Source organism: Lepeophtheirus salmonis, chromosome 12, assembly GCF_016086655.4.
Source record: "Lepeophtheirus salmonis chromosome 12, UVic_Lsal_1.4, whole genome shotgun sequence".
NCBI lineage: Eukaryota > Metazoa > Arthropoda > Copepoda > Siphonostomatoida > Caligidae > Lepeophtheirus > Lepeophtheirus salmonis.
Genome location: NC_052142.2, coordinates 2,817,275 through 2,844,502, shown reverse-complemented (window position 1 = coordinate 2,844,502; position 27,228 = coordinate 2,817,275). Strand labels below are relative to the sequence as shown.

Genomic DNA, 27,228 nt, shown 5'->3' with positions numbered 1-27,228 from the left:
TTAGATGAGTCGGTTAAGAATCGAATACTACGAAAATAAATTTTTATTCATAGTTATAATCTATTTTAATGCTGTACCATCTTTAAGAGGCTATTGCGGCTCCTCTGAAGCATTATACTTCTAAAAAATGCGCTTTAATTAAACTAAGGATTCTATGTAATACGGGGTTCTATACAGTTTTTAGAATTTCTATCTAAAAGTGGTCAAATTTCGTATTACAAGAATAGTCCTTACTTTTCCTGTGAAACAAAAATAGCAAGAAATAGAAAAAAAACTTTTTTCACACATTGTTATTTTATTCAATACTGCATTATAATATTGCTTGGTAATTTTTGATCAAAAGAGTAGTTATGATTAGTTATTATATGCTATATGTATATACATATTTATAATATTATATAAACGCCAGGGCAATAAATATGACGTTGTATTCATGCTTTTTTGGAAACGGAGCATATGTATAGAATAACTTATTACTTTGTGTATTAATGAAAAAAGAATAAATATGAAATAACCATAACGTGTCAAGGGAGAAGAGGGAATCCACAGCTGACAATATAATACAAAGGGTATTTTTGTCTTAGCGACGTAACGCCATGTTCTTCTTTTCACGTACTTTTTTTAAGAATTAATATCTTGTAATTGCCTCACATATTTACTTTGTTAGTTGCACGCAACCTATATAATTTTTTAATCTTTTTAATTAATAAAATTGATATTTTAGGGACGTATTTCTTTCTATTAAATAAATCTATGAGATCGTTTTCATATTATATAAATTAACTTCCCTTCCCCTGTGTGCTGGAAGATACACGCTTACCTGATACTAAATAATAAATTAAAGTTCCATGTTAAGATTTTCACAAATATTGTTCGTGTTTCGGCTATTGATCAAACTCAAAAGCGTAAAACAAAAATTAGGTATTGGAATATTGTCTAATTTGGGGTGAATGTAAAAAACCCCCATGAGAGAATGTCATAAAAATATGGTAAATTTGAGAGACAACATATCTGCCGACAGAAATAACTATAAACTATAGTGCTCCTCATTTACTGATACGTGTATATTTCAAAATAGGGAGGAATAATTGATATAAGAATTCATATTTTACTATTATCTACATATTTTTTTTTTTTTTAATTTACATACACCACAATTTGAACAATATTCCCATCCCTACAAATAGTAATGAGCTCTTGCCTGATATTATGCTTTTTCGGCAATCCATAAGTATTTTCCAATATGAATAATCCAACATGTCGGATGATGATTAATTGATATCGGAGAAGTGATAAACACTTCTTCCATTCGAATTGCTGTCTTGTTTGTTTATTATTTAATTTATTCAAAGTACTACAACGGTAAAGATTCGAACTAAATTCGAACCACATACTATTGCATTTATATAGTGATCATTGATGAATATAATTAATATAAACAATATTTTTTGATATAAAAACACTAATTAATTTACCTGTATGATATTTATAATAAGATTATACAAAATATAGAATCGTACATATCAATAAGTTAAATAAAGGTATTTTATGGAATTTAATAAATATTTATTGCAAATTTGTACATTTTATGCAGCAAAAATATCAAATATGGAACGATGTAGCTCAATGGACAAGATGATTGGGATAAATTATTCTCCTGAACACGATGTCCTTAGGTTCGCGTCTCAGTTTAATTTAGATAAGGAAATATACTTAATATATATATAATTCAAAGACAATTCCTAGGTCAGATGGAGTAAATATAATACTATAATATTTACTTATACTTAATCAGTGGAATAACTCCATCTGACCAATTACGGGAACATTATAAGAAAAGAAAAATTCGCGAGCCAACTAAATGCGGTCTCCTTAAATTATGATGCAATTTAAGACGTTAGTCAAAATGCTCTATAGTCAATGAGTTATAATTAGACATGATAGCTTTTAGAAAAAAACTATATGAACTACTAGGTTTTTTAAATTTATTCAAAATCAAAAAAGTTATGGCTAAAAAAATAAATTCGTGAAAAAGGCAATTTCGTGTATTTCAGGTGAAAGAAAATGAACTTCCAATGGAATATGGGATTAGTAAATGAAATATAGTTTGTATACATTTTCTGGAAATTCGTTTGCAAATAAATTTCCCAAATAAAAACCATGATTAACTGAAATATCTTCATTTTTATATCTAAATATCTAATTTTTCACTTTTTTTTATTTTTTCAACAAACGTCAATTTTCAGTTTAAAAAAAATAAATGCCACAAGACTTTTTGCATTAAAAGTACCGACGCAACATCACATAAAGACTATTGATATTAATACCTAGTTTGCTGATAATAGTGGTCAAAAGATATGGAGTTACGAGGAAGATTCGAGGCTTTCTGCATGACGTCTTTGTAATTATGGAACTATAATTCCTCAAGACGTTCAATGTAGAACAACACAGTAAAACTCAAATTCATGAAAGGAATTTGGTATTTTATACAAGTCACCTAATTAACTCCAATTCTGAACATTCTAATGTTATTACTCATATAACCAAGATCCTTAACTCTAGAAATATTCCACTCCACATCGTAAATCCTCCAAATTTTTGTAAAGTTCAATGAAATTTACTGGAAAAGTAATTCTCTCTCGCTTCTCTATCCTAATTCAATGGAGTTGAGTAAATTAGTGATATCCAAGATAAAGAAAAGAACTTAAAGGTATAATTCTTGTATTGGACGAAATTACAGACACTCGACAACTATTCATGACTGAAGTATTGTTTGGTTTTTTAGTTGGTTATTTTTTGGGTCATCATTATCTTATTAATTTTGAATATGTTACAAAAGCTGACGATAAAATCGTCACAAATGTTCATGTAAAAAGTATCATCAACGTTCTTTCAAAGGCTAGGGACTGAAAGTTTTCATTACTGATAGCAGCCGAAAACCTTTAACAACATTTTCCAATATCACTTGTCCAGCTCATGCTTTCAAAAGAATAGAAAGAGTAATAATATTAGAACATTAATACAAGAAAATTGGTATAATTGGCTCAGAAGCAATTAATCACGATAGCGAATTCTTCAAATACAAAAATACTCCTATCGTTAACTGTAATTTTAAGAGAGTTTGTAGTTTGATGTCGGACACAAATGTACATAATTTGACGGAGAATCACGTCAATGATATTATGATAATGAAATGGAACTTTGTTTTATTAAGCGTTATAATAAGTTAGTTAAGAATTTAATACTGTTTACCATACATTATAAAATAGTACATATATCCATACATGACAAAACTATACATATATACGGCAATGAACACGACCACACAAAAGGGTATATGTGCTATTATAGCGGAAATTTTATGGTTATTATCAATAATTTGTTCCATTTTTTGGTCATTTCATAAATTTAAGATTACAAAGATCTTCATTCTCTTCTTGCATGGCTTGGTATCTCTCGATATGAAAGCGATGCATATCTGTTAATAAAGAATTCTGAAACAAAACAAGTATTATTATTATTTGATTAATTTTCCCCATTTTTAGGTAATTAAATTTGGCTATTGGAACCGTTGTCTACTATGATGAATGAAGTGTTGATCATTTTAAACGTTAACAGCTGAAATATGTATTCTAATATTTAAAATTAAAATTTCTACATTTAGAGCTTATAGGGTTCATCTCCATACTCCATACTTAATCTCAATGTTTGGTCTGATTATTATCATACTCTTGATGTGAGCCTTCATCAGATGGTTTTTTTTTTACATTGATGTACGACATTCCATTGAAAACTCTTTCCGAATCAAAGTTGACGATAGGGCCGTTTTTGTATTTACAAAACTCTCTATTCTCTCAATTTGATGTATCCTTTGTTTTTCTCTATCCCCCCTGACATTTAGTTCTAAAAGGTTCAAGGGGAATATCTTTGCATAGATAGTTACACTTGGGAGTTACGGCTATCTCTCTTTCAATGGTTTAATGGTTACCTGGATTGGATTCAAATTTTGTTTAATAAACATTATTTCTCACGAAAGTGGATCATTCTTCAAAAACATCTCTTTCTTTTTAAATTACGACATTGTTTTCATCAATAACATTAATATACCTACTCAAGAAAGGCTACATCTAGATGTAGCCTTTCTTGTACCTACTCTTTGACTGAATGAAGGTGCTTGGCGTAACGTTCAATTTTTTTAGATCTCCTGAATTCCAAAAAAAATCACTTCAGAGATGATAGTGTTTGTATATATGAAGTAATCGGGACAGAGCTTTGTTATTCTGTTCAAACCATAAGCTAGTTAAGTGGCATGTAATATAATACAAAAATGTTTTTTAAGGTTTTCTGCTGCTATAAGGAATACTTTTCTCCATTGGTAATGAAACCCTTCACTCTTTCGTCCCTGAAATCGGAGGCAAGAACGTTGCTTATACTTATTACAGCAACACTTGTAATCTTTTTATATTTTCCAAATTAATGAGATAGAACAACCCAAAAAATGACCTTGTGAAGGACCAACCACGACTGCAGTCATGGATCTTTAGTTTCTTCTAATACAATCAATATATCCTTATCCTCAAATACTTAATGGATCTTGCATAAAAAATTTTTACTTTGAGACTTCATTGACTTGGTAATGGAGAAGGAAGAGTGAATCAATTTTCCAGTGTAAAGTTCTATGAACTTAACAGAATTTGGATGATTCTCAAAATAGACTGGAATATTGCAGGAGACAGGAATTATAGTTATATAAGTAGTAAAATTGGAAATATCAAAATTAAAATTAATTATGCCACAATTATGTGTACAGTTCCTAATTCTCATCGTGAATTCGGTTTTTAATGTGATGTTCCACTTTAAACTTCTTCAAAGCTATGATCCCATGATTACAAACACGGTATGTCAAAAACCTAGGAGATCTTCTGAACTTAATATATTTTTACCTCAATTATCAGCGATGAAAGAATAAATAATCAATTTACTTACCCTTTAAAAGATATTAAATAAATATAAAATATTAATGAATTTTGAAATAAAATAATTAATAAAATTATTTTTACATGTGTTTTCATGTAAAGAAAAAAATTATACTTTCTTCAATGGAAAAATGACTAATATTGGACTCGTGGTACAATAAGAAGTGTCTTTGGATAAAGACAATTCAAAAAATTTGTGTGGAAATATACAGAATAAGCGTATTATATGGAAACTATTTTTTTATTTTAACATGCGTAAAGGAAGATTATAAACTATTAAATTAACATAAGATCTATTTTCCTCTATGTTTTTATCAAACTCTAGTAAATATGTGACATAAACATAAATTTAAATAACGTGTTTAGAATTTTGTTGGTCTTGACGATGTCAATGAAGATATTTTTGATGTTCTTCATAATATTTAATACAATTCTCTTCCATAACAATTTTGTAATTAATAAGAAATAGTTTATAATATTTAACAATTTTATGATACAGCAATTAACCCCTGTATTCGTTAATGATATCAATTAAAATTATTTAATAAAAACGTGTCAATGACTGATGATCCGATAGATAAACAGCAGTTTGTTGATCCATAGGATCAACTCTCTCCATACCTTTGTCCAGATCATTACCATTATAACACAAAACATCAATTATCTACGTTGGGTCTTTTTTAACCTTATTTGAACATTTGACCATCTTTTCAACCTTGATAAAGACAAATTAAGATAATGGGTTACTACTAAATATGAAATATCATAGATAAATATATACACCATTTATTCAGCTTTGTACAATTATATAAATTAATATTTTGGCTTGGTGTAACTTTACATCAACTTCACATGGTATTTCAATCAACTCCTCAATTTTGGGATAATATTTAAAAAAAAAAAAAAGGATTGACTGAATGTATGCAATTCAAAATTATAGAAACACAGGGTTGACTATAAAATTCATTAATAAATGGTTGATAAATGATAAGTCTATCATATTGATATACTTCTAGATCCCACTACTTCCTCGCATTCTACAAAAGTTAAATCCCTAGATGATTTAAACAATTATATAAATGTACCTAATTTAGTAATACATTATTATTACGAGAAACATCATTTAAAATTTTTTTGTTCATAATACTTAAATAAAATGAATAAACTATCGATAAACAATGGAATCATCCAAAAATAGATGGTAGATCAATTAAAAATGTAAAATCACTTAAATAAGAATGAGTAAGCTTAAGTATTAAGACATAAGAATTCGTACTGTAAGAGTAAAGAAAGAGAAAAGAAAACACAGATTCCCCCAGAGCTGATGTTTTTTCTAATAAACTATTATCCAATCAAAGTTGTCAAGAAAATGCTCTTAATTGAGCATAAAAGAGAGAGAGAGAGAGAGTAAATGCAGGTAATATAAAAAGGAGATCATTGATTGAGAAATTCTCCATGGTGAGGATTTTACCAACCATCTGGGATAGAGATTTCTTCAAGTAGTTTGTCATGGTAAGATTCTTTGGTGATAACTAAGGGTGATAATTTTGGTAAGAATAGAAAAGCGTGCAAGGAGAAAAGAAGAATTACTTATGGCATCATTGATTAAATAATATACATCTTCTTCTATCAATCATGAATGTTATCATTCCCGCCTTTATTATTCAATATTAATATAATATGAGATGGTGATAGTCGATAGAGAACTGAATAAAATCCCCAAAATGACGTCGCCTTCTGTCTGGATTTATGAAAATGGAGGCCCAGGAATTTGGAAAATACTTACCGGATGAGAAACAGATGGTTTGTCGGATTTGTCGATATAAATGTGCCTTTAGTCCCCTGTCTAGAATTACACGCCACTCATTATCCTCATATCATAACAAGAGTATGGATATTCATCTATAAAATCAATTTGACGATGAATACATCAAATCAGACTTTAACTTTGATCTCACAACTATGCTTATTGTATGTAATATAACCTTATCCATTGTTAATCATCTATGTTCAAAAAATTTATGGAGAAATACAAGGGTAAACATATCCCTTCCCGAGGAACCATCATTAAATTAATGGAGGATGTTGGTACTGATGTCATATATAGAAATACATATAAAAATATTTTGAGTCATCCACACCAAATGATGATCATGTTATCAGTAAAAAGTATTTACGAATATCGAAATGGATCTCTGAATTTTGTACTATCTAACAGTAAGTATTCGATTTTTTTTTTAAATCTAACCATAAAATATGATTCTATTTTAGCTAAACATATCAAGAATTATGATACACAACTCATTAAAGGGCAAAAACAACTGCTTGAATGGTCACAACAACGGGGGTAGTAGCTTTGGATGGTTCGCAACTAGTTTGTCTGAGACTACTTATTTCGCTTTAAGACTTGGGTATGATAATTAGGTTTTCCAATATTACATAGTCAATAAATATTACTTTTTTATCACTAAAGGCTTAGCTATGGTTGATGGGCTCCAAGAAATGGTGTTCAGAAAACTCATAAAAGGTAAAAACAACTGTTTAAATGGTCACAACAACGAGGGTAGTTACATTGGGTGTTGCATTATAATTAACAATTGTGTATATCCATCATGATAATAGTATGTTGTTATATAAGCATATCTAAATAACGGGGGAAAATCTTTTTTGATGCTCTTAATAGGGAGTAATATCGCCGGACATTACTACATAATTAGCTTTTGCTCTAAATCTTTACGATGAATTTATTTATAACATTTTTTTATTAGTATACTTATTGTCTAATTTTATGATTTTTACATTTACTTTATTATTAATAATTAGTTAGATCTCATCGGTAGAGATATATCTATCCTGTGCACAATTATATATAGCAACTTCCACATGAAGAAGAGGGGTGATTATCTTTTTGATTAAACTTCACGTCTCGCTTGTGTATTGCAACCTAAAGTTATGACATATTTAACTGAATTCCGATGTTAAAACAAGAAAAAATTATCTGGATCAATCTATTATTTCAATATTCTGTATTTATAATTTATTATTATTAATAGTTATATGATTTTAATTGTTAAATTTTGTATATTTAACTTAAATGTTTAATGGTTTATTTTTTAGTATGTAGATTATATTTAATTAAAGCCTTCTTTTTTAAACTTTGAGCTTCAAATATATTTCAAATACTCTACTTTGTCGTTTCATTAGCTATTATTCTGAGAATAAGGTTCATAATGAATTACAATTTCATGGAGTGTGACTTTTTCAAATCTACTGTAACGGATAAAAAACGTCGAAGTCAATTATACGTAGTATATCTTCATTAAACATTTTGCTAATAAATACATTCGTTATACCCTCAAAAATCATAATAAAGCAGGCAGATGATAATCACATAAGTATTTTAAACAATGATACCATATGACTTTTTTCCCCCCTCCTCCTTGCACGCGTTTTTCTCTACAATATTATCAACTATAGTGATAACTAAGGGTGATAATTTTGGTAAGAATAGAAAAGCGTGCGAGGAGTAGAGAAGAAATACTTATGGCATCATTGATTAAATAATATACATCTTCTTCTATCAATCAAGACCGTTATCATTCCCGCCTTTATTATTCAGTATTAATATAATATTAGATGGTGATAGTCGATAGGGAACTGAATAAAATGCCTAAAATAACGTCACCTTCTGTCTGGATTTCTGAAAATGGAGGCCCTGGAATTTGGGAATTACTTACCGGATGCGAAACAGATGGTTTGTCGGATTTGTCGAAATAAATGTGCATTTAGTCTCCTATCTAGAATTACACACCACTCATTATCCTCATCTCATATCAAGAGTATGGATATTCATCTATAAAATCAATTTAACGATGAATACATCAAGTCAGACTTTAACTCTGATCTCACAACGATGCTTATTGCATGTAATATAACCTTATCCATTACTAATCATCTACGTTCAAAAAATTTATGGAGAAATACACGGGTAAACCTATCCCTTCCCGAGGAACCATCATTAAATTAATGGAGGATGTTGGTACTGATGTCATTTATAGAAATACATATAAAAATGTTTTGAGTCATCCACATCATATGACGATCAAGTTATCAGTAAAAAGTATAAAATATTTACTAATTTCGAGATGGAACTCTGAATTTTGTATTATCTAACAGTAAGTATTCGATTTTTTTTTTAAATCTAACCATAAAATATGATTCTATTTTAGCTAAACATATCAAGAATTATGATACACAACTCATTAAATAGTTAAAACAACTGCTTAAATGGTCACAACAACGGGGGTAGTAGCTTTGGATGGTTCGCAAGTAGTTTGTCTGAGACTAGTTTCTTCACTTAAAGACTTGGGTATGATAATTAGGTTTTCCAATATTACATAGTCAATAAATATTACTTTTTTTATCACTTAAGGCTTAGCTATGGTTGATAGGGTCCAAGAAATGGTGTTCAGAAAACTCATAAAAGGCAAAAACAGCTACTTAAAGGGTAGTTACATTGAGTGTATCATTATAATTAGCAATTGTGTAAATCCTTCATGATAATAGTATGTTGTTATATAAGCATAAATAACGGGGAAAATATTTTTTTTTGATGCTCTTAATATGGAGTAATATCGCCGGACATTACTACATAATTAGCTTTTCTCCACGTCTTGTTAGTGTTTTGCAACCTAAAGTTATGACATATTTAACTGGATTCCGGTGTCAGAACAAGAAAATATTATTTGGATCAATCTATAATTTCAATATTCTGTATATATAATTTATTGTTATTTGTTATATAATTCCAATTGTTTAATTTTGTATATTTAACATATATGTATGATGGTATATTTCTTATTATGTAGATTATATTTGATTAAAGCCTTCTTTTTTAAATCTGGAACTTCAAATATATTTCGAAATACCCTACTTTGTCGTTTCATTAGCTATTATTCTGAGAATAAGGTTTATAATGAATTACAATTTTATGGGGTGACGCTTTCAAATCAACTATAACGGATAAAAAATGTCTAAGTCAATTATACGTAGTATATCTTCATTAAACATTTTGCTAATAAATACTTTCGTTATACGTAATTATGTCGCCTTCTATCTGGATTTATGAAAATGGAGGATAAGGAATTTGGAAAATACTTACCGTATGAGAAACAGATGGCTTGTCGGATTTGTCGATATAAATGTGGCTTTAGTCCTCTGTCTAGAATTCTACGCCACTCATTATCCTCATCTCATATCAAGAGCCTGGATATTCATTTAAAAAATCAAATTAATGACCAATACATCAAGTCAAACTTTAGTTCTGATCTCACAAAGATGCTTATTATATGTAATATACCTTTATCCATTGCTAATCATCTACGTTCAAAAAATTTATGGAGAAATACACGGGTAAACACGTCCATTCCAGAGGAACCATCATTAAATTAATGGAGGAAGTTGGTAATGATGTCATTTATAGAAATACCCCCATTGTAAATTGTGAAGTTGAGATAATTTTAAGCATATCTTGAGTCATTTACACCAAATTACGATCAAGTTATCAGTAAAAAGTATAAAATATTTACTCATTTCGAAATAGAACTCTGAATTTTGTACTATCTAACAGTAAGTATTCATTTTTTTAAAATCTAACTATAAAATATGATTCTATTTTAGGTAAACATATCAACAATTATGATACACAACTCATTAAATAGCAAAAACAACTGCTTAAATGGTCACAACAATAGGGGTAGTTACATTGGGTGTAGCATTATAATTAGCAATTGTGTATATCCTTCGTGATAATAGTATGTTGTTATATAAGCATAAATAACGGGGAGGGGGGAGCGGGGAAATCTTTTTGGATGCTCTTAATAAGGAGTAATATCGCCGGACATTACTACATAATTAGCTTTTGCTCTAAATCTTTAAGATATATTTATTTCTAGCATTTTTTTTATTAATATATTTATTGTCTAATTTTATGATTTTGACATTTACTTTATTATTGATAATTATTTAGATCTCATCGATAGAGATATATCTATCCTGTGCACAATTGTATATAGCAACTTCCACATTAGGAAAAAAGGTTGATGATCTTTTTGATTAAACTCCACGTCTGGCTTGTGTTCAGCAACTTAAAGTTAGGACATATTTAACTGAATTCATGTCTGAACAAGAAAATATTATTTGGATCAATCTATTATTTCAATATTCTGTATTTATAATTTATTGTTATTATTAGTTATATGATTCTAATTGTTTAATTTTGTATATTTAACTTAAATGTATGATGGTTTATTTTTTAGTATGAAGATTATATTTAATTTAAGCCTTCTATTTTAAACTTGGAACTTCAAATATATTTCGAAATACTCTTACTTTGTCGTTTTATTAGTTATTATTCTGAGAATATGGTTCATTATGAATTACAACTTCATGGAGTGTGACGTTTTCAAATCTACTGTAACGGATAAAAACTGTCTAAGTCAATTATACGTAGTATATCTTTATTACACATTTTGCTAATAAATACTTTATTTATACCCTCAAAAATCATAATAAAGCAGGCAACTGATAAATACTAATGTGATTATCAGTGAGAATCACATCAGTATTTTAAACAATGATACCGTATGTCTTTCTCCCCCCCCCCTCCTTCTCCTCGCACGCGTTTTTCTCTACAATATTATCAACTATAGTGATAAGAGAAGGGTGAGGGAAGTCGACCCGATGTCTACAAAGAATGAAAAGAATCAGCAATAATACCGTAATATTAATATTGAATATAATATTAGCTACTTATTTGTTATTACATAATGAGATATGATTAAGGCCAAGTAAGATGAATCCAAGAAAAAAGATGCATAATAGTGATTTATTTCATCCAGTTGATAGTACAATTAGATGCGGTATAGAAATAAGAGGCTACTTACCATGAGCGAATGATATATCTTCCACCCAATGCTGTAATTACTAATTCATCGATAAATATTCCTTTTTTCTATCGATATAGTTTCTTCCATTTATTCAAGCTTCAGCTAAAACCATGACTATGATTAATTATCGCGCCACAATTCAATGGGATCTTTCAAAATATAATAATTATCCGAAGCCTTTGCTTCCTTACTCCTTCGCCCTTATAAAGTATAAACAGTATTCATCATTCATTATTTTATCACTATTCTCCTTTTTTTCTTCTTCTCTAGCCATATAATTAATCGAAATACAACAGTAAAACTCAAACCTATAATATTAAAACAAAAATTGGGGGCGAATATTTCATGCGGCGTAATCTCCTCTATGTAAAATTTCAATCGACAAAATTACTGGTGTTGAAAATTACAGCTCACGAGTTTGGAGCTGTTGAATAGAATATATCACGCCATGGAAAGCAACATTGAAAATCCCATAAAAGAAATTATGGTACTGATCAAGGAAGGCTAAGTACATGGAATAGTCATAAGTTTTTCTTTCTAAACTTCTAGTAGTAAAAAAGGGAGAAGAGGAACATAAGAACTACTGAACATTCTTGTTATGAACGTATGTTAAGAGGATCACCAATGATGTGTTAATAAAATTTAGAAAAAAAAGGTTTTTATACAATTATATATTTCAATTTAAGGATTATCATGAAAATTAAGACATATCTCACTTATTACAGGCTGAAAGGATAATTTTGCCACTCTTCTGCTGTGTCTATTCCTAGAATTAAGACGAACTTTATCATTTTTCGACTTAACAAAATTTTTCATATTCACATTAAATACTTTATCGAAATAACAAATATTCATTCTTCGAATTTGTGCCCAGATTCACATTCATGATCGCAGAGTAAACTTGTTCTTTTATTGAACATGATTCTCAGACATGTAGCAGTGCGGATATCCCGACAGAAGAAGAAGCATTGCAAAATTTTCCCCCGAGATAAGAGTTTTTCATTATGTACAATAAAAAGTTATTGATATATGAAATTGTTAAGAAAAGGAGATTCAAAGGAATATTCCTCTATTTATCATTTCTATTAGGCTTACTTTATCTCCTTCTTCATCCTTAGACATAGAATCTTCCTTACATCCAACGATCTCTTGTCAACAAGCAGTTTTCTACAATTAAGAAAATACATTTTTTTTAACCCACCGAGCCAAGAAGCCTTCCTTGGTACTTAAAATAGGCTCAGTTGAATCATAAGAATATAAATTTTAATTATGATCTGATGACGTCACCACATTTAATTATTTTTAAGGTTAAGTTCGTTTTAAATTAATCGAGTTGGATCAACCGCACTATTGAGTAAAGAAACATACAAACAGGACAATGGAACGAATAATATTAGTGGAACGAAAACAAAAAGAGGATAAAAATTCGATTCATTCTACACTTGATTATTTTGTCCAGCCAAAACCCCTAGGCTGCTTGAGATTATGTTTGAAGGTAGGCGGTCAACTTTAATTATACTGGGGGTTAGAAACGATAACATTGTTATTAACTCAATTGCTTGAATTACATAGGGGACAAGGGGGGTGAGAGATTTTGTACAAATAAATTCAACCCAAAAAATTAATTTCTCTTTGAGCACAGAATCAAAAACTAATCTCAATTTTTCTCTCAGTTGTCTAAAATCTGAAATATCGGGGATTATAGCTATTCGGGACTATTATCGTTCAAAGTCATTTTTTACCATTAGGCAATGGTAAAATTAAAAACGATTTATTTAAAACATATACATCTCTGAAGATTTTTGTTCGATTTTTTATTATTTTTTCAAGTAATCTCATTTTTTATGGACGTGTAGTAGCAAATAGAGAACATTATCATAATATTGTTTTCCATTTCTATCCCAATTTCATGGAGTCATGCCCCCTAATAAATAATAATACGTACTATCATAATATAATACCATACTTCTTACAAATTCATTTAAAATATTAAATAAATAAGAATTATTAATTAGGTATATTAGAAATATTCAAATTTTTTTACTCATCGTGAATGGATCTCTTTATTGTTTCACTCCTGGTATCTCATTCCCAAGGAAGGAGTCTACTCTACTCCCATATGAGATCTGGTAGTATCATCCTGTTGTCCTTCATTAAATTCAGAATCCGAATTCAAATATGTCTTGAGATAGATGTTCTAGTTAGAAGTATTTTGCTTTGATTGCCTCAATCTTCTTTGGTCTTGACTCTGGGAGAATATAGAACATCTTTTCTTTCGGTCTTAATGATTGATGAATGATCGTAGGCCTTAGCAACTGTGAAATTAAAAGCACTTCTAAATGTCAAATTTATCTCTCTTTGAGTGATTCAATTGTTTAAATGTGTTGTTTATTATGTATTTGAGTTTTATGTTAATAACTTCTAAGTGTTGCAGTACCTATTTGTAATAAACATATCTTATTTTATGTTTCCTATTCAGAGACTTATACCTGAATCTGAAAGTGAATGGACCCTGGACGTATTTTCAACCCTTGAATATATTCATTTTTATATATAAAATTATAGATTACTAATTAAGGAAGGAATCCAATCTTCTCTCGTATGAAGCTTAGCTAGGTTTGGTTTTCTTCTTATGATAAATTTTCATCCCATCATTTTCCCCGTATATATCTATATATATATATCAGAAATCGAGCATCAAAAAAATTGTTATTACCTCAATCGCCTGAATTTAAGAAATGAGAAGTCAAAAATACATGGGATGCTTTTCAAGGTGACTATATATAAAAGTGAGGCAACAAGGATTTTCTAAGGCAGTCTGGTTGGGATTAGCTGATTTAGTGACGTCACTGTTGTGGCAGTTCAGATATTTTCATTGATGTGAAGTGAACTAATTTGGACCTGTTTAAGATAGCATCATCTCGAGGTTCAAGGCGTGTGTGTGCCGTCCCCTGCTGTCTCAATCCACAGGATGCCCAGTATTTCGCATTTCCTTAGAAAAATTTGATGCTCCATCGTCTTTGGATCTCAGTCTGCAGGAGAAAAAATCCAACTAATATTAAGAATGCTAAGATTTGTGCAAGTACAAGTTACTAAACTCAAAGAAGTTTAAACAAAATTTAACAAGGACCCCCCACCCTCCCCACTAGAAAAGAGCCACTCCAAAATCCAAGTAAGAAGAATTATAGATCCTTTAAAGAATTTCAATCGAGGATACTCAAAAAAGGATGTAAAAACATTTCAATGCATTCCATTGCTACCATGAAGATGCAATTGACAAAAAACCAAACGTATTTGAAAGGCTACATAATCATCCAATTGAATTATATCCTAACTAGCCTAAAGAAGTAATCATATCCTTTGTAAAAACAAAAACAAGAATTTGAGTAAATAACCTTAATAAAAAGGTCAAACTAAAGAACGCAAGTGCTAATCTGAGAAAACTTAGACAGACTGGTCAATTTACAAATTAATATTTGTTATTCATGTATGTATTTAAAAAAATATGTATGCTATAATTTTTACTTATTGTTATTCTTTTATTCACCACTCTTATATTATGTAATAAAATGGAAAACTACATAATATACATAAAACATATTAATATAAGCTTACATACAGATAGTTGATTATCATTAATATACAAATTAAGGTTAGTCTGTTTAAATAATTACTTCTCAAATTGATTTTATTATTCTATAAAGTATCAAGAAAACATATCGTCAAGTTTCATAACAATCGAAATAAGTATTTGAAATAATTTACTTTTATAGATATTAATATAAATATAAGTTAAATATTTTTGTTTTTTATACTTTTTGGGCATGGTCCTAAGTCTACCATTTTGTACTATAAAATTTTTTTGATTATATTTATTTACTTAATTTGTGTTCCCTTACAATGAATTAAGTCTGGGTTTTAAAATTATTACTTTACAATTATGTAGAACAGAGTGCTATGAGTATGAACAGTGACGTCATTAAATTTTCCTTCTTCTCTTGATAATGAAAAAAACACAAGCTTAGAATTTCCTTGCTGCTTCACCCTTATATATAGTTACCTTGGATGCCTTTATTGTGCACGTCTAGCTTATTTATTTACTCTCAGCCGTGACTGTCGAAAGGGAGAGGAAAACTTTTAAAAAACATATGGTAGCTAGTCTTCTGTATTTTCTTTTTGCCAACTACTAATTATTATTTAAAGAATATTTATTGATTATTATATACATTAAATTGATTATTTTACCAAAATAAGTATAAATGACGGAGTATGAAATGACATGAATTCTAAACGAAGGTCCCTGATTAATATAAAAATCTTAATCCTATTTAATACCTTTTTTCATTTCATTATACATAATGAGACATACATGGAGGTAAAAATCATGGAAAGGGAGGAAAATGTATGGCATATGGAAAGAAGTGTAAAAGTAAAATCCAATACTATTTTCATTTAGGAATTATTCAATCTGTAGGATAATTTACATAAATTCGTTATTTTAACATACATAATACATTATGTACGAAACTTAAAAATAATTCCTTGCCTACAATTTATAGAAATCTTCTAAATGTTTTTGTAAATCACAACGATAATCTTATGTCGAATGGAATTAAATCTCGATAATTCAACTTTTTGTTGTATATTTTCAAATATTCATCAACGAGTGATTTCTTCGCTTTACTTGTTGTACTTAACTTCAACCTCTCAATGTTAACTTCAATTACAGTACCTTCTTTGTATATTGGATCGACGTCACTCATTATTTATTAACTTGTAGATACTTGTTTTTCATTATCTTACATTACAAATATATAATATCATCAGTGTACTTGATAATGCTGGAGATGTGACTGTTAAAAGTTTTAAACAAATTTAATAAAACAGATATATATAATTAATGTTTGTTTTATTATAACAGTTAACTAAGGAATCACATGGTACGAGTCCAAAAGATAACAGAACGTTTCATTTAAGTTAAAAACTTTTAAAATACGTGTTTGGTTACTCTGCTCGAGAAATATTCCTAAAAATCCGCATGTGTTGTATTACAAACGATATGTTTGAAAAATAAGTTGAAGCGGTATTGAGTGAAATAAAGCTGCTTGAGGACGAAAAAGAGAAGCAGAGAGCCAGATTGGAAAAAAAAGCTTAGAGAATGGATTCTCGAGTAAAGATTTTGAAAAATTATTGGACGTATTTGAGTAAACAGTGACTAATCTCAACATTTTTAAGACAAAGCTGATCGAGCAAGGAAAAAAGTTGAAATATTGACTGTAGAAGTGCTAATTAAAGCATGGAAGGAGAACGTACTTGCAGTAAGAGAAGTAGAAGATTATCATGGCAAAAGTAAAAAAAATGTTGATTTTGAATCTTAGAGAAGTCGTGATCATAACTTAAAAGAGCCTAAAGTTAAGCTTGAAATAGAAAAGATTGAGGTTGATAAATGAGAAATTAGCAAAAGACAAAGTAAGTCAGCCTAGTTACAATAAAGAAACGCCAAGAGAAGATACAAGTTTGGAAATGGAATCTGCTATAACAGATGAAGAAACGCCTATAGATTGAAATAAAATAGAACTAATCAAAGAAAGAATGAGAACCAAATACGTATCACTGCTTGAAGAAGGTACTGACGATAATAATAGAGCTAACGATAGGGATGAGCATAGATACGGAGAAGAATCGTCTATGAGTTGTTATTCAAATCATTCCCGTTTGACGAGGCATTTCTGAAAAATATAGAACTCCTATACCATATGGTAAAGGAGTTAGTAGAAACGAAAAAGAAATCAAAGAGTTCAATGCTTCAAATAGCTGGATATAAACCTGAAAAGGGGGATGGAGATACAAAGAATGACCATTTGTGGAAAACTTCATTTTTAGAAACCTTGGAGGTAGCAAGTGTTACGAATGAAACGACAAAGCTAGCTTTAATGATTCTGACATTGCCTATTTCTTATCTCGAGGAGCTCGACAATTAAATATGCCTTTAATAAATTTGAATGTAAAATAACGAAACGGAATGTACTGAGAAAAATAAGAACAGAGTTTCGTAAATAAGAATTAAAGATGGAAATAGTGAACAATGAAGAATCTAGCATTATCTATCAAGTGCTTTCGAGATCAGATGAGAAGAATTGGTCTAACAGAATATGTTGATAAAGGCCTTTGCTAGAAGATTTTATAATTCATAAGTTACTTCAGAGATTATCCGAATTATTTATAACAATGAAGAAGGTTAAAATGTAGATGAACTAATTTCAAAATACTACTATGGAAAAAGGATTTTCCGACAAAGCTTCCAATGCGATGAAGTCACGTGAAAAACAATTGAAAAGAGATGGAGATATGGAATTATTCAATGATGAGATAGATGAATAAGAGGAGAATGAATTTATACAAGAAGTCAAAGCATATGACAACGAAAAAGTTTGCTATTTAAATATCCAAGGAGTCCTAAAGACAACATGTGAATCAACTCCGTTAAGAATTGTTTTTAACTCAGCAAAAAAAGTTTGGCCGGGATTCACTTATTATAATTGTTTCTAGAAAGGACCTGATTTGAAAAATAGAATATTTGAAGTTATCATAATATTTAGTAGAGACATAGTTACTTTCCATGGTCCCATTTCAAACATGTTTAATGCTGTAATGATGTTTAAGATGCTGATAAAAAAAAATCCACGCATTGTATAAAGAAATGGAGATGAAAAAGTGAATCTGAAATCATACGAATGGAATCGTCTGATATTTGAAAATCAGCCTAGTCCGGACTTATCTCTAAGTGCAGTCAGATGTAGATCGTGCTCTGCATTGTAGAACTTTTAAAATAAAAAGATGTTATTCGAGTACGTTAAGCTTAGGAGAAGCATGTGTGGTGTTTCCAGTTCTTGGACATAATTGGGACGTGGAGTTAGATTATATACGATTAGGAGTAAGAGAATGGCCAAGTTTAATCAAAGTAAACAAGAGAACGCTTTTTTCGGCTATTGCTCGAATATATGATCCCCTAGGAATACTTGCTCCTGTCTTAATTCAACTGAGAATAGCTTTTCAATCGTTCTGGGCGCGAGAAAAAGATTGGGATACAGTCCAAAAAGAAAAAAAAAGAAGAAGTATGGAAGACAAAAATCAAATCAATTAAACTGATGAAGGAAGTACAAATAATAAGATCATTACGTCCAAAAAATGTGGTAGGAAGTCCTGAAATTCATGGATTTGCTGATGGAGGAGAACTACCTTATGCAGCTTTTGTGCTTGTTCGATGGAGACTGGGGGACGGAAGGTTTGAAGTCAGGTTTATAGCGGTGAAGTCTTACATAACTCCAATTCGAATCAAAAGTATACGTAGAATTAACTAAATGGACTACTGATCATAACAAGACTGATGAAGTCTATTATAACACGTTACAATGGCTAAAGGAAAAAGTTTATAAGTAGAGTATTTCAAAGACAGCTTTAAACTGGATCAGAAATTATAAAGACTCTTTTAAGGCTAATGTGATTTAAAGCTTGTGTGTCTGAGATTCAAGAGACTTTTTCGACAGAAGTGTTTGTTTTGTTCTAGGAAAGCAAAACCCGACGGATGCTCTCACAAAACAAATAACCGTTAATGACCTTAAGATTTGCATCTATCTATATGAATATTCTTAACGATCCGGAAATTAAAGATACTAAACGTCTAGGAATAAAATTTAGGGGAAAGATAGGAACAACTTGTATAGATTTGTAAGAAAAAAATTGGGAGTAAAGTTAAAAGATACACTTGTCTGGAAAGATGTTCTTAATAAACTAAATTACGAGGATAAGAGGAAAGCGAATTTTAAGGTGTTTACAGCCATTCAAGGAAATGTGGATTTTAAGAATAAAGAATTGAGAAGGTTATGTCTCGTCTACGATGCATTAGACGAAGTTTATAGAGTGGGTTCGTGTCTGAAGAAAATAATTTGGTTGACAAAAGAACAAAAATCACCTATCATTATTCTTGGAGGTATAGTTGCACAGTGTATTGTACCACCAAGAGAACATTTATGACTGGGGATCAAGAAGAACCCTTGCATCTATTTTACATGATGGGTAGTAGATAATTGGAGTATCACGTATAGTATGGAAAGTTATAAATACTTGTTTCAATTGTAAAATTTCAAAATGGCCCGGTATGGTTCAACAGATGGGGCAATTACCTGGTATTCGTATCGCCAAAGAAGAAAACCCGTTTGAATGTAAAGCTGTGGCTTTTTAGGACCTTTGTCGGTGAAAGTCTCTAGAAATAAAAGTGTAGAAGGATAGGTAGTCATTTTCTCCTGTTTAACCTCTAGGGATATTCATTTAGAATTGAATTATTATTTATGTGGTGGAGGAAAAGGATTATAATCCGAAAAGTTCCTTTCATCATTCCAAAGGTTAGCGACTTTGAGGGGAGTACGAACAGGAGTAATATATTCCGATCAGGAAATAATTTAGTTGGAGCTCACAAAAAAATTAAGAAAATATATGATAATTGGAGTTAGTTGATGAAAAATGAAACAGTACGAACTAAGGATTTGGAGTGGAAGTGGAACTGCCCTCTCACCAGTCATATAAAAGGATCTGTAAAAGTTGAATAAGAAGTGTAATTAAGGATTTAAACAGAATTGTGAATTATAAAAACGTAATGTTAACCCCAGATGAATGGTCTGCAATATTGTACAAAATAACTTATATGGTAAATTCGAGGTCTTTATCTCCTATTAATTCACCCAACCCTTTGGACGAAGCAGTTTTTATTACGCCGAACAGTCTCTTATACGAGGAACAAAAAATAATGGACCAACTAGATGAAGCCGAATCTAGTAACCTTTGTAAGAGGTTCCAACTTATTAAAATAAAAACTGAAATCTTCTGGAAATTATGGATAATATATATGCCTCCTCAGTTAATGTTGAGGAAAGAAGGTTCAAAACGAGAGAAAATATTAACAAAGGTGATTATGTGATGGAAAAAAGTCTAAACCCCGGCGGAATTATGCTTAAAGGTTTCTGAAAAGTGGGCATTGCCACAAAAAGTGAAGATTAGGACATAAACGGCAGAATATGATGACCATATTTAAAAATTATGGTTGTTAGCTACAGGAAGGGAATTTTAACAACAGAAAAATCTTGAAGATAGATTATCTGATTAACTGCTATTTATTGAATTAATTTGTTTTATTGGTATCGGTGTTTTTTTCAGTATTAATTTATATCAAGTGCATGACGTCATTTTGTACTGATAAATCAAATACATATAATTTATCCAAGGAGGACTGGATCGACGTCACTCATTGTTTATTAACCTCAATTAATACTTGTTTTTCCTTTTCTTACTTTTCAAATATATGATATCGTCAGTGTACTTGATAATGCAGGAGATGTGACTCATTAAAAGTTTTTAACAAGTTTAATAAAATAAATATATATATAATTAATTTTTGTTTTATTATATCAGTGAACTAAGAAGTCAAATGGGACGAGTCCTAAAGATCACGGAACGTTCAATTTATATATGGGTTGTTTGCTCAAAATATATTGAATTAAGTAGATGGAGTAATACGAAACAGTTTATGGAATTATTGCAAAATAGATCATCCTGGCAACACTTTCTAATTTTAGTAGTACAAGCTTTATTTATCAGTAACGATAAGTTAACCATTTAAGTGATTTTTTATTTTATTTTGAATCGAACGTATATAGTACATTGAACAATTCATATGGTTCAAAAATAAATTTTTATTCTTATGATCCAATGTAGTCAGTTACTCGAGCAATTCTTGTAAAAATGTTTTTTTTCTAATTGATACTTATTTAAAGGCCTCTCTAACACAAAACATCAGATGTATTTTGTTTTCAGCTGTCGATTCCTTCGTCTCGCTTTATACGTCATGGCTATTTCATTGTTGTTTTTTAAAAAAATATTTATACTCCGTTTCCAAAAGAACAGGAATCAATTTTTTTATTGATCCGTTCTCGTCTGTATGATATATATATTGGCTATTTTATTATTTCTATGAATTTTTTTTTGGCTATCATACAGAAATACAAATGTGTAACTACTTTTTTAATAAAATATTACTATGCAGTGTTATAATACCGTATCGAATAAAATACTATGTAGATTTTAATACTTTATAATTCATTTTAAAAATGGTGAATAAATAACCATTACAGTTGTTGTCTGTGATATAAGAAGAAATAAGTAGGAGTTGGTATGCTTTATTATTTAACTGACTACCAGATGATTTCTTAACTTTTTCTGTTTCTTTTTCGAGGAAAAGTTGCATAGTTCATTAAAGGTAACGACGGGATTTAAGTACATTCATTCTTCCTTTTACATGAACGAATCCATTGTTATGAAAATTATAAAAATATGGTCACTCAAACGACTATAACCTCTAAGCTAACAGTCATAATGCAACACAATTATTATAAGTACTTTTTGAAGATTAGTACTAACGAAAATTATGTGGGTCAGTCAACAATTAATAATACAAGAGAACAATGAGGGGGAGGGGGAATTTTGTACAAATGAGTTGAAAACAATAATCTATTTTATACATAAGTGCAAAATCCAAAACTGATCTCCTTTTTTCGCTCAGTCATCTGAATTCTGAAATATCTTGTAATTTGGGACTATTATTGTTCACAGTTATTTTTTAGCCGTAAAACAATCCCCAAAATAAAACTTATTTAAAAGTATTTTTATGATTAAAAAATGTTTTTATTGATTCTGTATCTTGTTCTGAATTCGATATATTTCCATTTTTAGGCTGAAATATAGACCTTTATAACTTATTCATAATACATAGTAATGAAGAATATCATAGCTTTTATTGTAGAAAATACTCAATTTAAAAAATATGCATATTCAATCATTTTTGTTTCATTTTTTAGTGATTTAATTTAATTTGCTATGGTAAATAATGACCATATTCTCCACACTACAAAGAATTTTTTCCATAGCTTTTTTACAACCCTATTCGATGTTTATTTTTTAACAGGACCTCTACAATTATTATAGACGGGAGGAAAAGTAACCCTATAATGACGAAGATGTCGTCAAGGATGTTTTTTTGTTATGCCCATAGAAGAAATTAGCCATTAAAATTAAGCACAAATATGGTGGATGTGGTATTTTATTTGATGACAAACCCCATATAATTGATATGCATTAAAGTGCCAGGGCTCTGGAAGTAAATGATGTATTGAAGATTTTGTAAAGGGAAAGTGATATTTTGCATTATTTAACAGGGAGTTAGTTGTAAGGTTCACGGTTGAATGAGAAAAAATTGCTTAAACCTGATATTAATGTCTTATACGATCGAAAAAGAGATTATAATTTCCTAGAATACGGTGTATTTTATAGGCATATAGGCAACTCATGAGTGAAAAAGTGTTGGTCAATAAGATGACAAATCTGGAATTGAATGCTTAGTTTTTCTTTTCAATTTTTTTATTTTGTGTTGCTATTAGTGTATCTGAGATATCCATGTGTTGATATGATATATTTTTCTAACCTATTAAAGCAAAATATGATTGCGAAAGAAGATTTGAATCACTATAAATGTTACATATATTAATAAATGGCTTACGTAAATATAATAAATTTAACAATATCATATTGTCATAACATGAATATAATAAATAAGCAATAATCATCAAATTTAAATATTTTTAAATTGACATATGAAAACATTTAGAGTAGATGTTTAAATTAAAAAGAGTTCTCCATTTGTTTAGATCGATCTTCATTAATTAAATACGGAAAGAATTCAATGTTCTCTAAGAATTAGCACAAAAGAAGAGATCCGAAATACTTTATCCTTATAAAAGAGATTATCGTATTCATATATCTACTGGTATGATGACACCCTGAAAGTTTAGCCAAAAAAAGAAAACCAACCTAAGCTAAGCCTTATTCAAGAGTAGAGTCTATTTCTTCCTCAAGTGGGAATTTTATCCATCCATATATAACAATTAATGTATTAAAGAGTTTAAGCTATGACAAGATCAATTTACTTTCAGATTCAAATAAAATGCTGTGGATTGTGAAATATAAAATAAAGATATGTTATTTATGTACTAACCTAAGACCTATGATTATTATTCATTCATTAAGACCTCTAGAAGAAGACTTGTATGTTTCCAAAAGTTAATACAAAAGGAAGATAGATGGAACTAAATAAAGATACTTTTAATTTGATGTTCTATCTCAAGGGATGCTCTTATTCGGAACTCCGTCTTCCACGACTAACGACGGGATGAAAATTCATCGGAGGACAACAACCAAGCTTCATAAAAGAGTAGAGTGGACTCTTTTTTTGGGAAGGAGATGCCAGGATCGAAACAAAGATGAGATTCAGTCAGGATTAGTAGGGAATTGAAATATTTCAAATATAATTCATAATTACTATATTTGTAATAAGTGTGGTATGATATTAATTATTATTATTTATCACGGGGTATGACGTCATTATCCTAATAGCTAAATTCCAGTATTAATAAATATTAACAAATACCTGACTCTATTAATTTTACCCATTATATTTAAAAGGTCATAAAGGTGCCAGTTAGAATCGAACTAATAAACTAAAGGTTTCAATTTATAGCTAATATTGTAGAGTATATCATCCGATTCCACAAATCTAAACATAAATTCAATAAGCGACCAAATAAGTCTATAACCTATTTGGCAATTAATATTTATTAATAAAAAGGGAATTTCTCAATATCTTAAATTTTACTCAAACGTCAGTTCTAGTGGATCCATCATATATTATAACATTAATTAATTAGGAAATCGTAAATTATTTGTACTTCACCAAGAATATTATGTTAAATTATCTTAATAATTTACCGTCTATCTAGATAACATATTGTTTTTAATTTCCTTTAAATAAAGATATAAAGAAATTAGCAACATTTGTTAAAATTATAATATTGAAATGTAACGAAGGTATGAAACTATGATGTTTGTAGTGATAAATTGAGCAATTTTTTTCATTACTTTTATTAATTCACTAGCACCAAAAAATTATGATTTAAATATGTAATGGAGTGATTATACATAAAATAAGTTAACCGATTAAGGGTTAAACAATGAAAAAAAAAAAAAAATGGAATAGAAAATTCAAAAAATCATAGCATTAAATATAAAAAGCTATATTTTTAAGCAAAAAAAAATAATTTTCAGAAGCTTAAAATTTTTCTCTGTTTTTAAATGTTGACACTATGATAACATCTTATTAATAGAGCCTCTTTCAAAATGTTTACAGCTAATATATGTTTCTCTGTTGAGTTAACATCTCTCAATATACTGAATACCATCTCTGATTCCCAGTTTTCAATTGGAACATTATATAATTATAAGAAAAATAGTATGAATATTACTTATTCTAGATGCAATGTCTCGCAACTTGATGTATCCCACTTTATTTCTATAATCTCATTTAAACGGCTCCAGTCTTACTTATCGATACAATTTGTGCTACTGTTGTCACACTTGTAATCAAAGTAGTTTTTCTTTTAATGTTGTAACAGTTATTGGACTTTCCTTAAAATTTTGAAAAGTAAAGGTTAATTCATGAAGTATGTTATCCGTATTCATTACAATATTTGTAGACTATTAAGAAGTCTTTAACTGCTTCAAAATGACAAACTTAATTAATTAAACTTACTTAATTACTTTTAATTAAGATCCCTTACGTGTTGTAATAGTCACCGGAAGTAAGGGATTTGCAATAAGCACTTACATATGTTTCCTAATACCAGAATACAAGAAAAAATTATTATTTCCAAAATGAAAGGATTAAATTGTAGAAATTGTTGATGACAAAATTCAGCCAATCCAAGCTAACTTGAAGTACAGGGTTGTCAATTACTGGGCGATGCATTTCATAAGTACTATTTATACTGGTGTTTTCATTGCACTTGGAATCGCGAATAGGACGACCACATCATATCATCATGAATCAAACGGGCTTATTGAACGGTTCCACAGATCCCTAAAAATTGGGCTAGTTGCACTGATACTAGAAGAGAAAGAAAATTGTACGAATGTTCTCCCTATTGTTTTGTGGTGACTGAGGAATTCAGTACCATTGGATCAAGGATCTAAATATTCACCCTTCCAGTTACTTACTGGTCGCTCAGGATCTTTGGCCTCAGGATCCTTCGATTAGTTTCCTATTCCTAAGGCAGAGGATGATGTGGAGCGTTTCTTCGCGTCGATGGAGAAGGTGGCTCATGTTCTCCCACGAGTAACCCAGAGGAAACGTTCCACAATCATCTAAGCAAGGATAACTACGTTTTATTTTATAAGCCAACCAGAGAAGCTCTTTCTCCAACCTTCTTGGGTCCTTTTAAAATCCCGGAGAAATACAATCGTAATTTTAAATTGGACTTGGACGCCAAATTCGACAATATCTCCAAAGATAGACTCTGTCCTGTTTTCGGAATTACCAGGATCCTACCAGAACCTCCAACTGTGCACTGGTCAAGATCCATTTTTAAATTAATTATTGTTGTTTATCTTGCTTGATTATCTTTTGTTTATTTTCTTTTGGACTAGACATTAAAAAAAAAAATTATTTTCTTTCGTCTAAGGGGGGAAGAACTGTTGAAGTTTGATTTGATCAAGTTCTCCTCTTTCTTATTATTATTATTAATCTAGAATATAATCAGTAGATATTTGAACTCCAAATACTTAATATCCATATGTCTTGCACTTTCTTCGTACTCACTCATATACCCAACCCTAGCTATCGACAAACCTTGTATATCAAGTTACCTTGAGCCGATTAATGGAATTTAAGGGCGAAGCAAGTCACATCTATAATAATGAGAAATTCACCTTGTAAATTTTTATCTTGCATAAAGCAATATGCAATTCAAATCAGTATTTAAAATCTTCAACTTTTACGTTCTGAAATTGGGACCTAATGCGTTTGAGTGGCTACAGATATATCATTCTTCAAATTGTGAAGCTTACCATGTTGATTTTCGGTTTCTTTTTTTAACATGCAATTTTAAGGCAAAATAGATTTGAATGATTTCGTACCATTCAATAGGCCAAATGGAAGTGGTAAGAAGATTTTTGACCTTAGATTTTTTGAGTTTCTATATCACTTATCTCTTATTCTCCAGAGATGAAAATTCAATCATATATAAGGTAGAATCATCTGTGATTCGGTATACGAATATTCCTTCCAAATCCAAAGGATTAAAATTCCAAGCTCTTTTGCCGATCACGATGGATCCAATAAGAGCTATTGTAATCATGTCCGGACTTGA

The 27,228-nt window shown here is 29.8% G+C and overlaps 3 long non-coding RNA genes across 3 annotated transcripts; 1 reads left to right on the top strand and 2 right to left on the bottom strand.

The window, feature by feature from the left end:
• Window positions 1-5,198: 5,198 nt before the first annotated feature.
• Window positions 5,199-22,588, bottom strand: LOC121127286 (uncharacterized). Its single transcript, XR_005867733.2, has 2 exons — window positions 11,921-22,588; window positions 5,199-5,691 (listed from the first exon to the last, which is right to left on the bottom strand). It is a non-coding gene; the product is annotated as an uncharacterized lncRNA (long non-coding RNA).
• Window positions 6,274-8,570, top strand: LOC139906656 (uncharacterized). The gene is made up of 3 exons (XR_011782338.1): window positions 6,274-7,193; window positions 7,248-7,387; window positions 7,450-8,570. It is a non-coding gene; the product is annotated as an uncharacterized lncRNA (long non-coding RNA).
• Window positions 22,589-25,326: 2,738 nt separating the features above from the next.
• Window positions 25,327-26,499, bottom strand: LOC139906653 (uncharacterized). The gene is made up of 3 exons (XR_011782323.1): window positions 26,078-26,499; window positions 25,614-25,967; window positions 25,327-25,489 (listed from the first exon to the last, which is right to left on the bottom strand). It is a non-coding gene; the product is annotated as an uncharacterized lncRNA (long non-coding RNA).
• Between the last annotated feature and the right edge of the window lie 729 nt (window positions 26,500-27,228).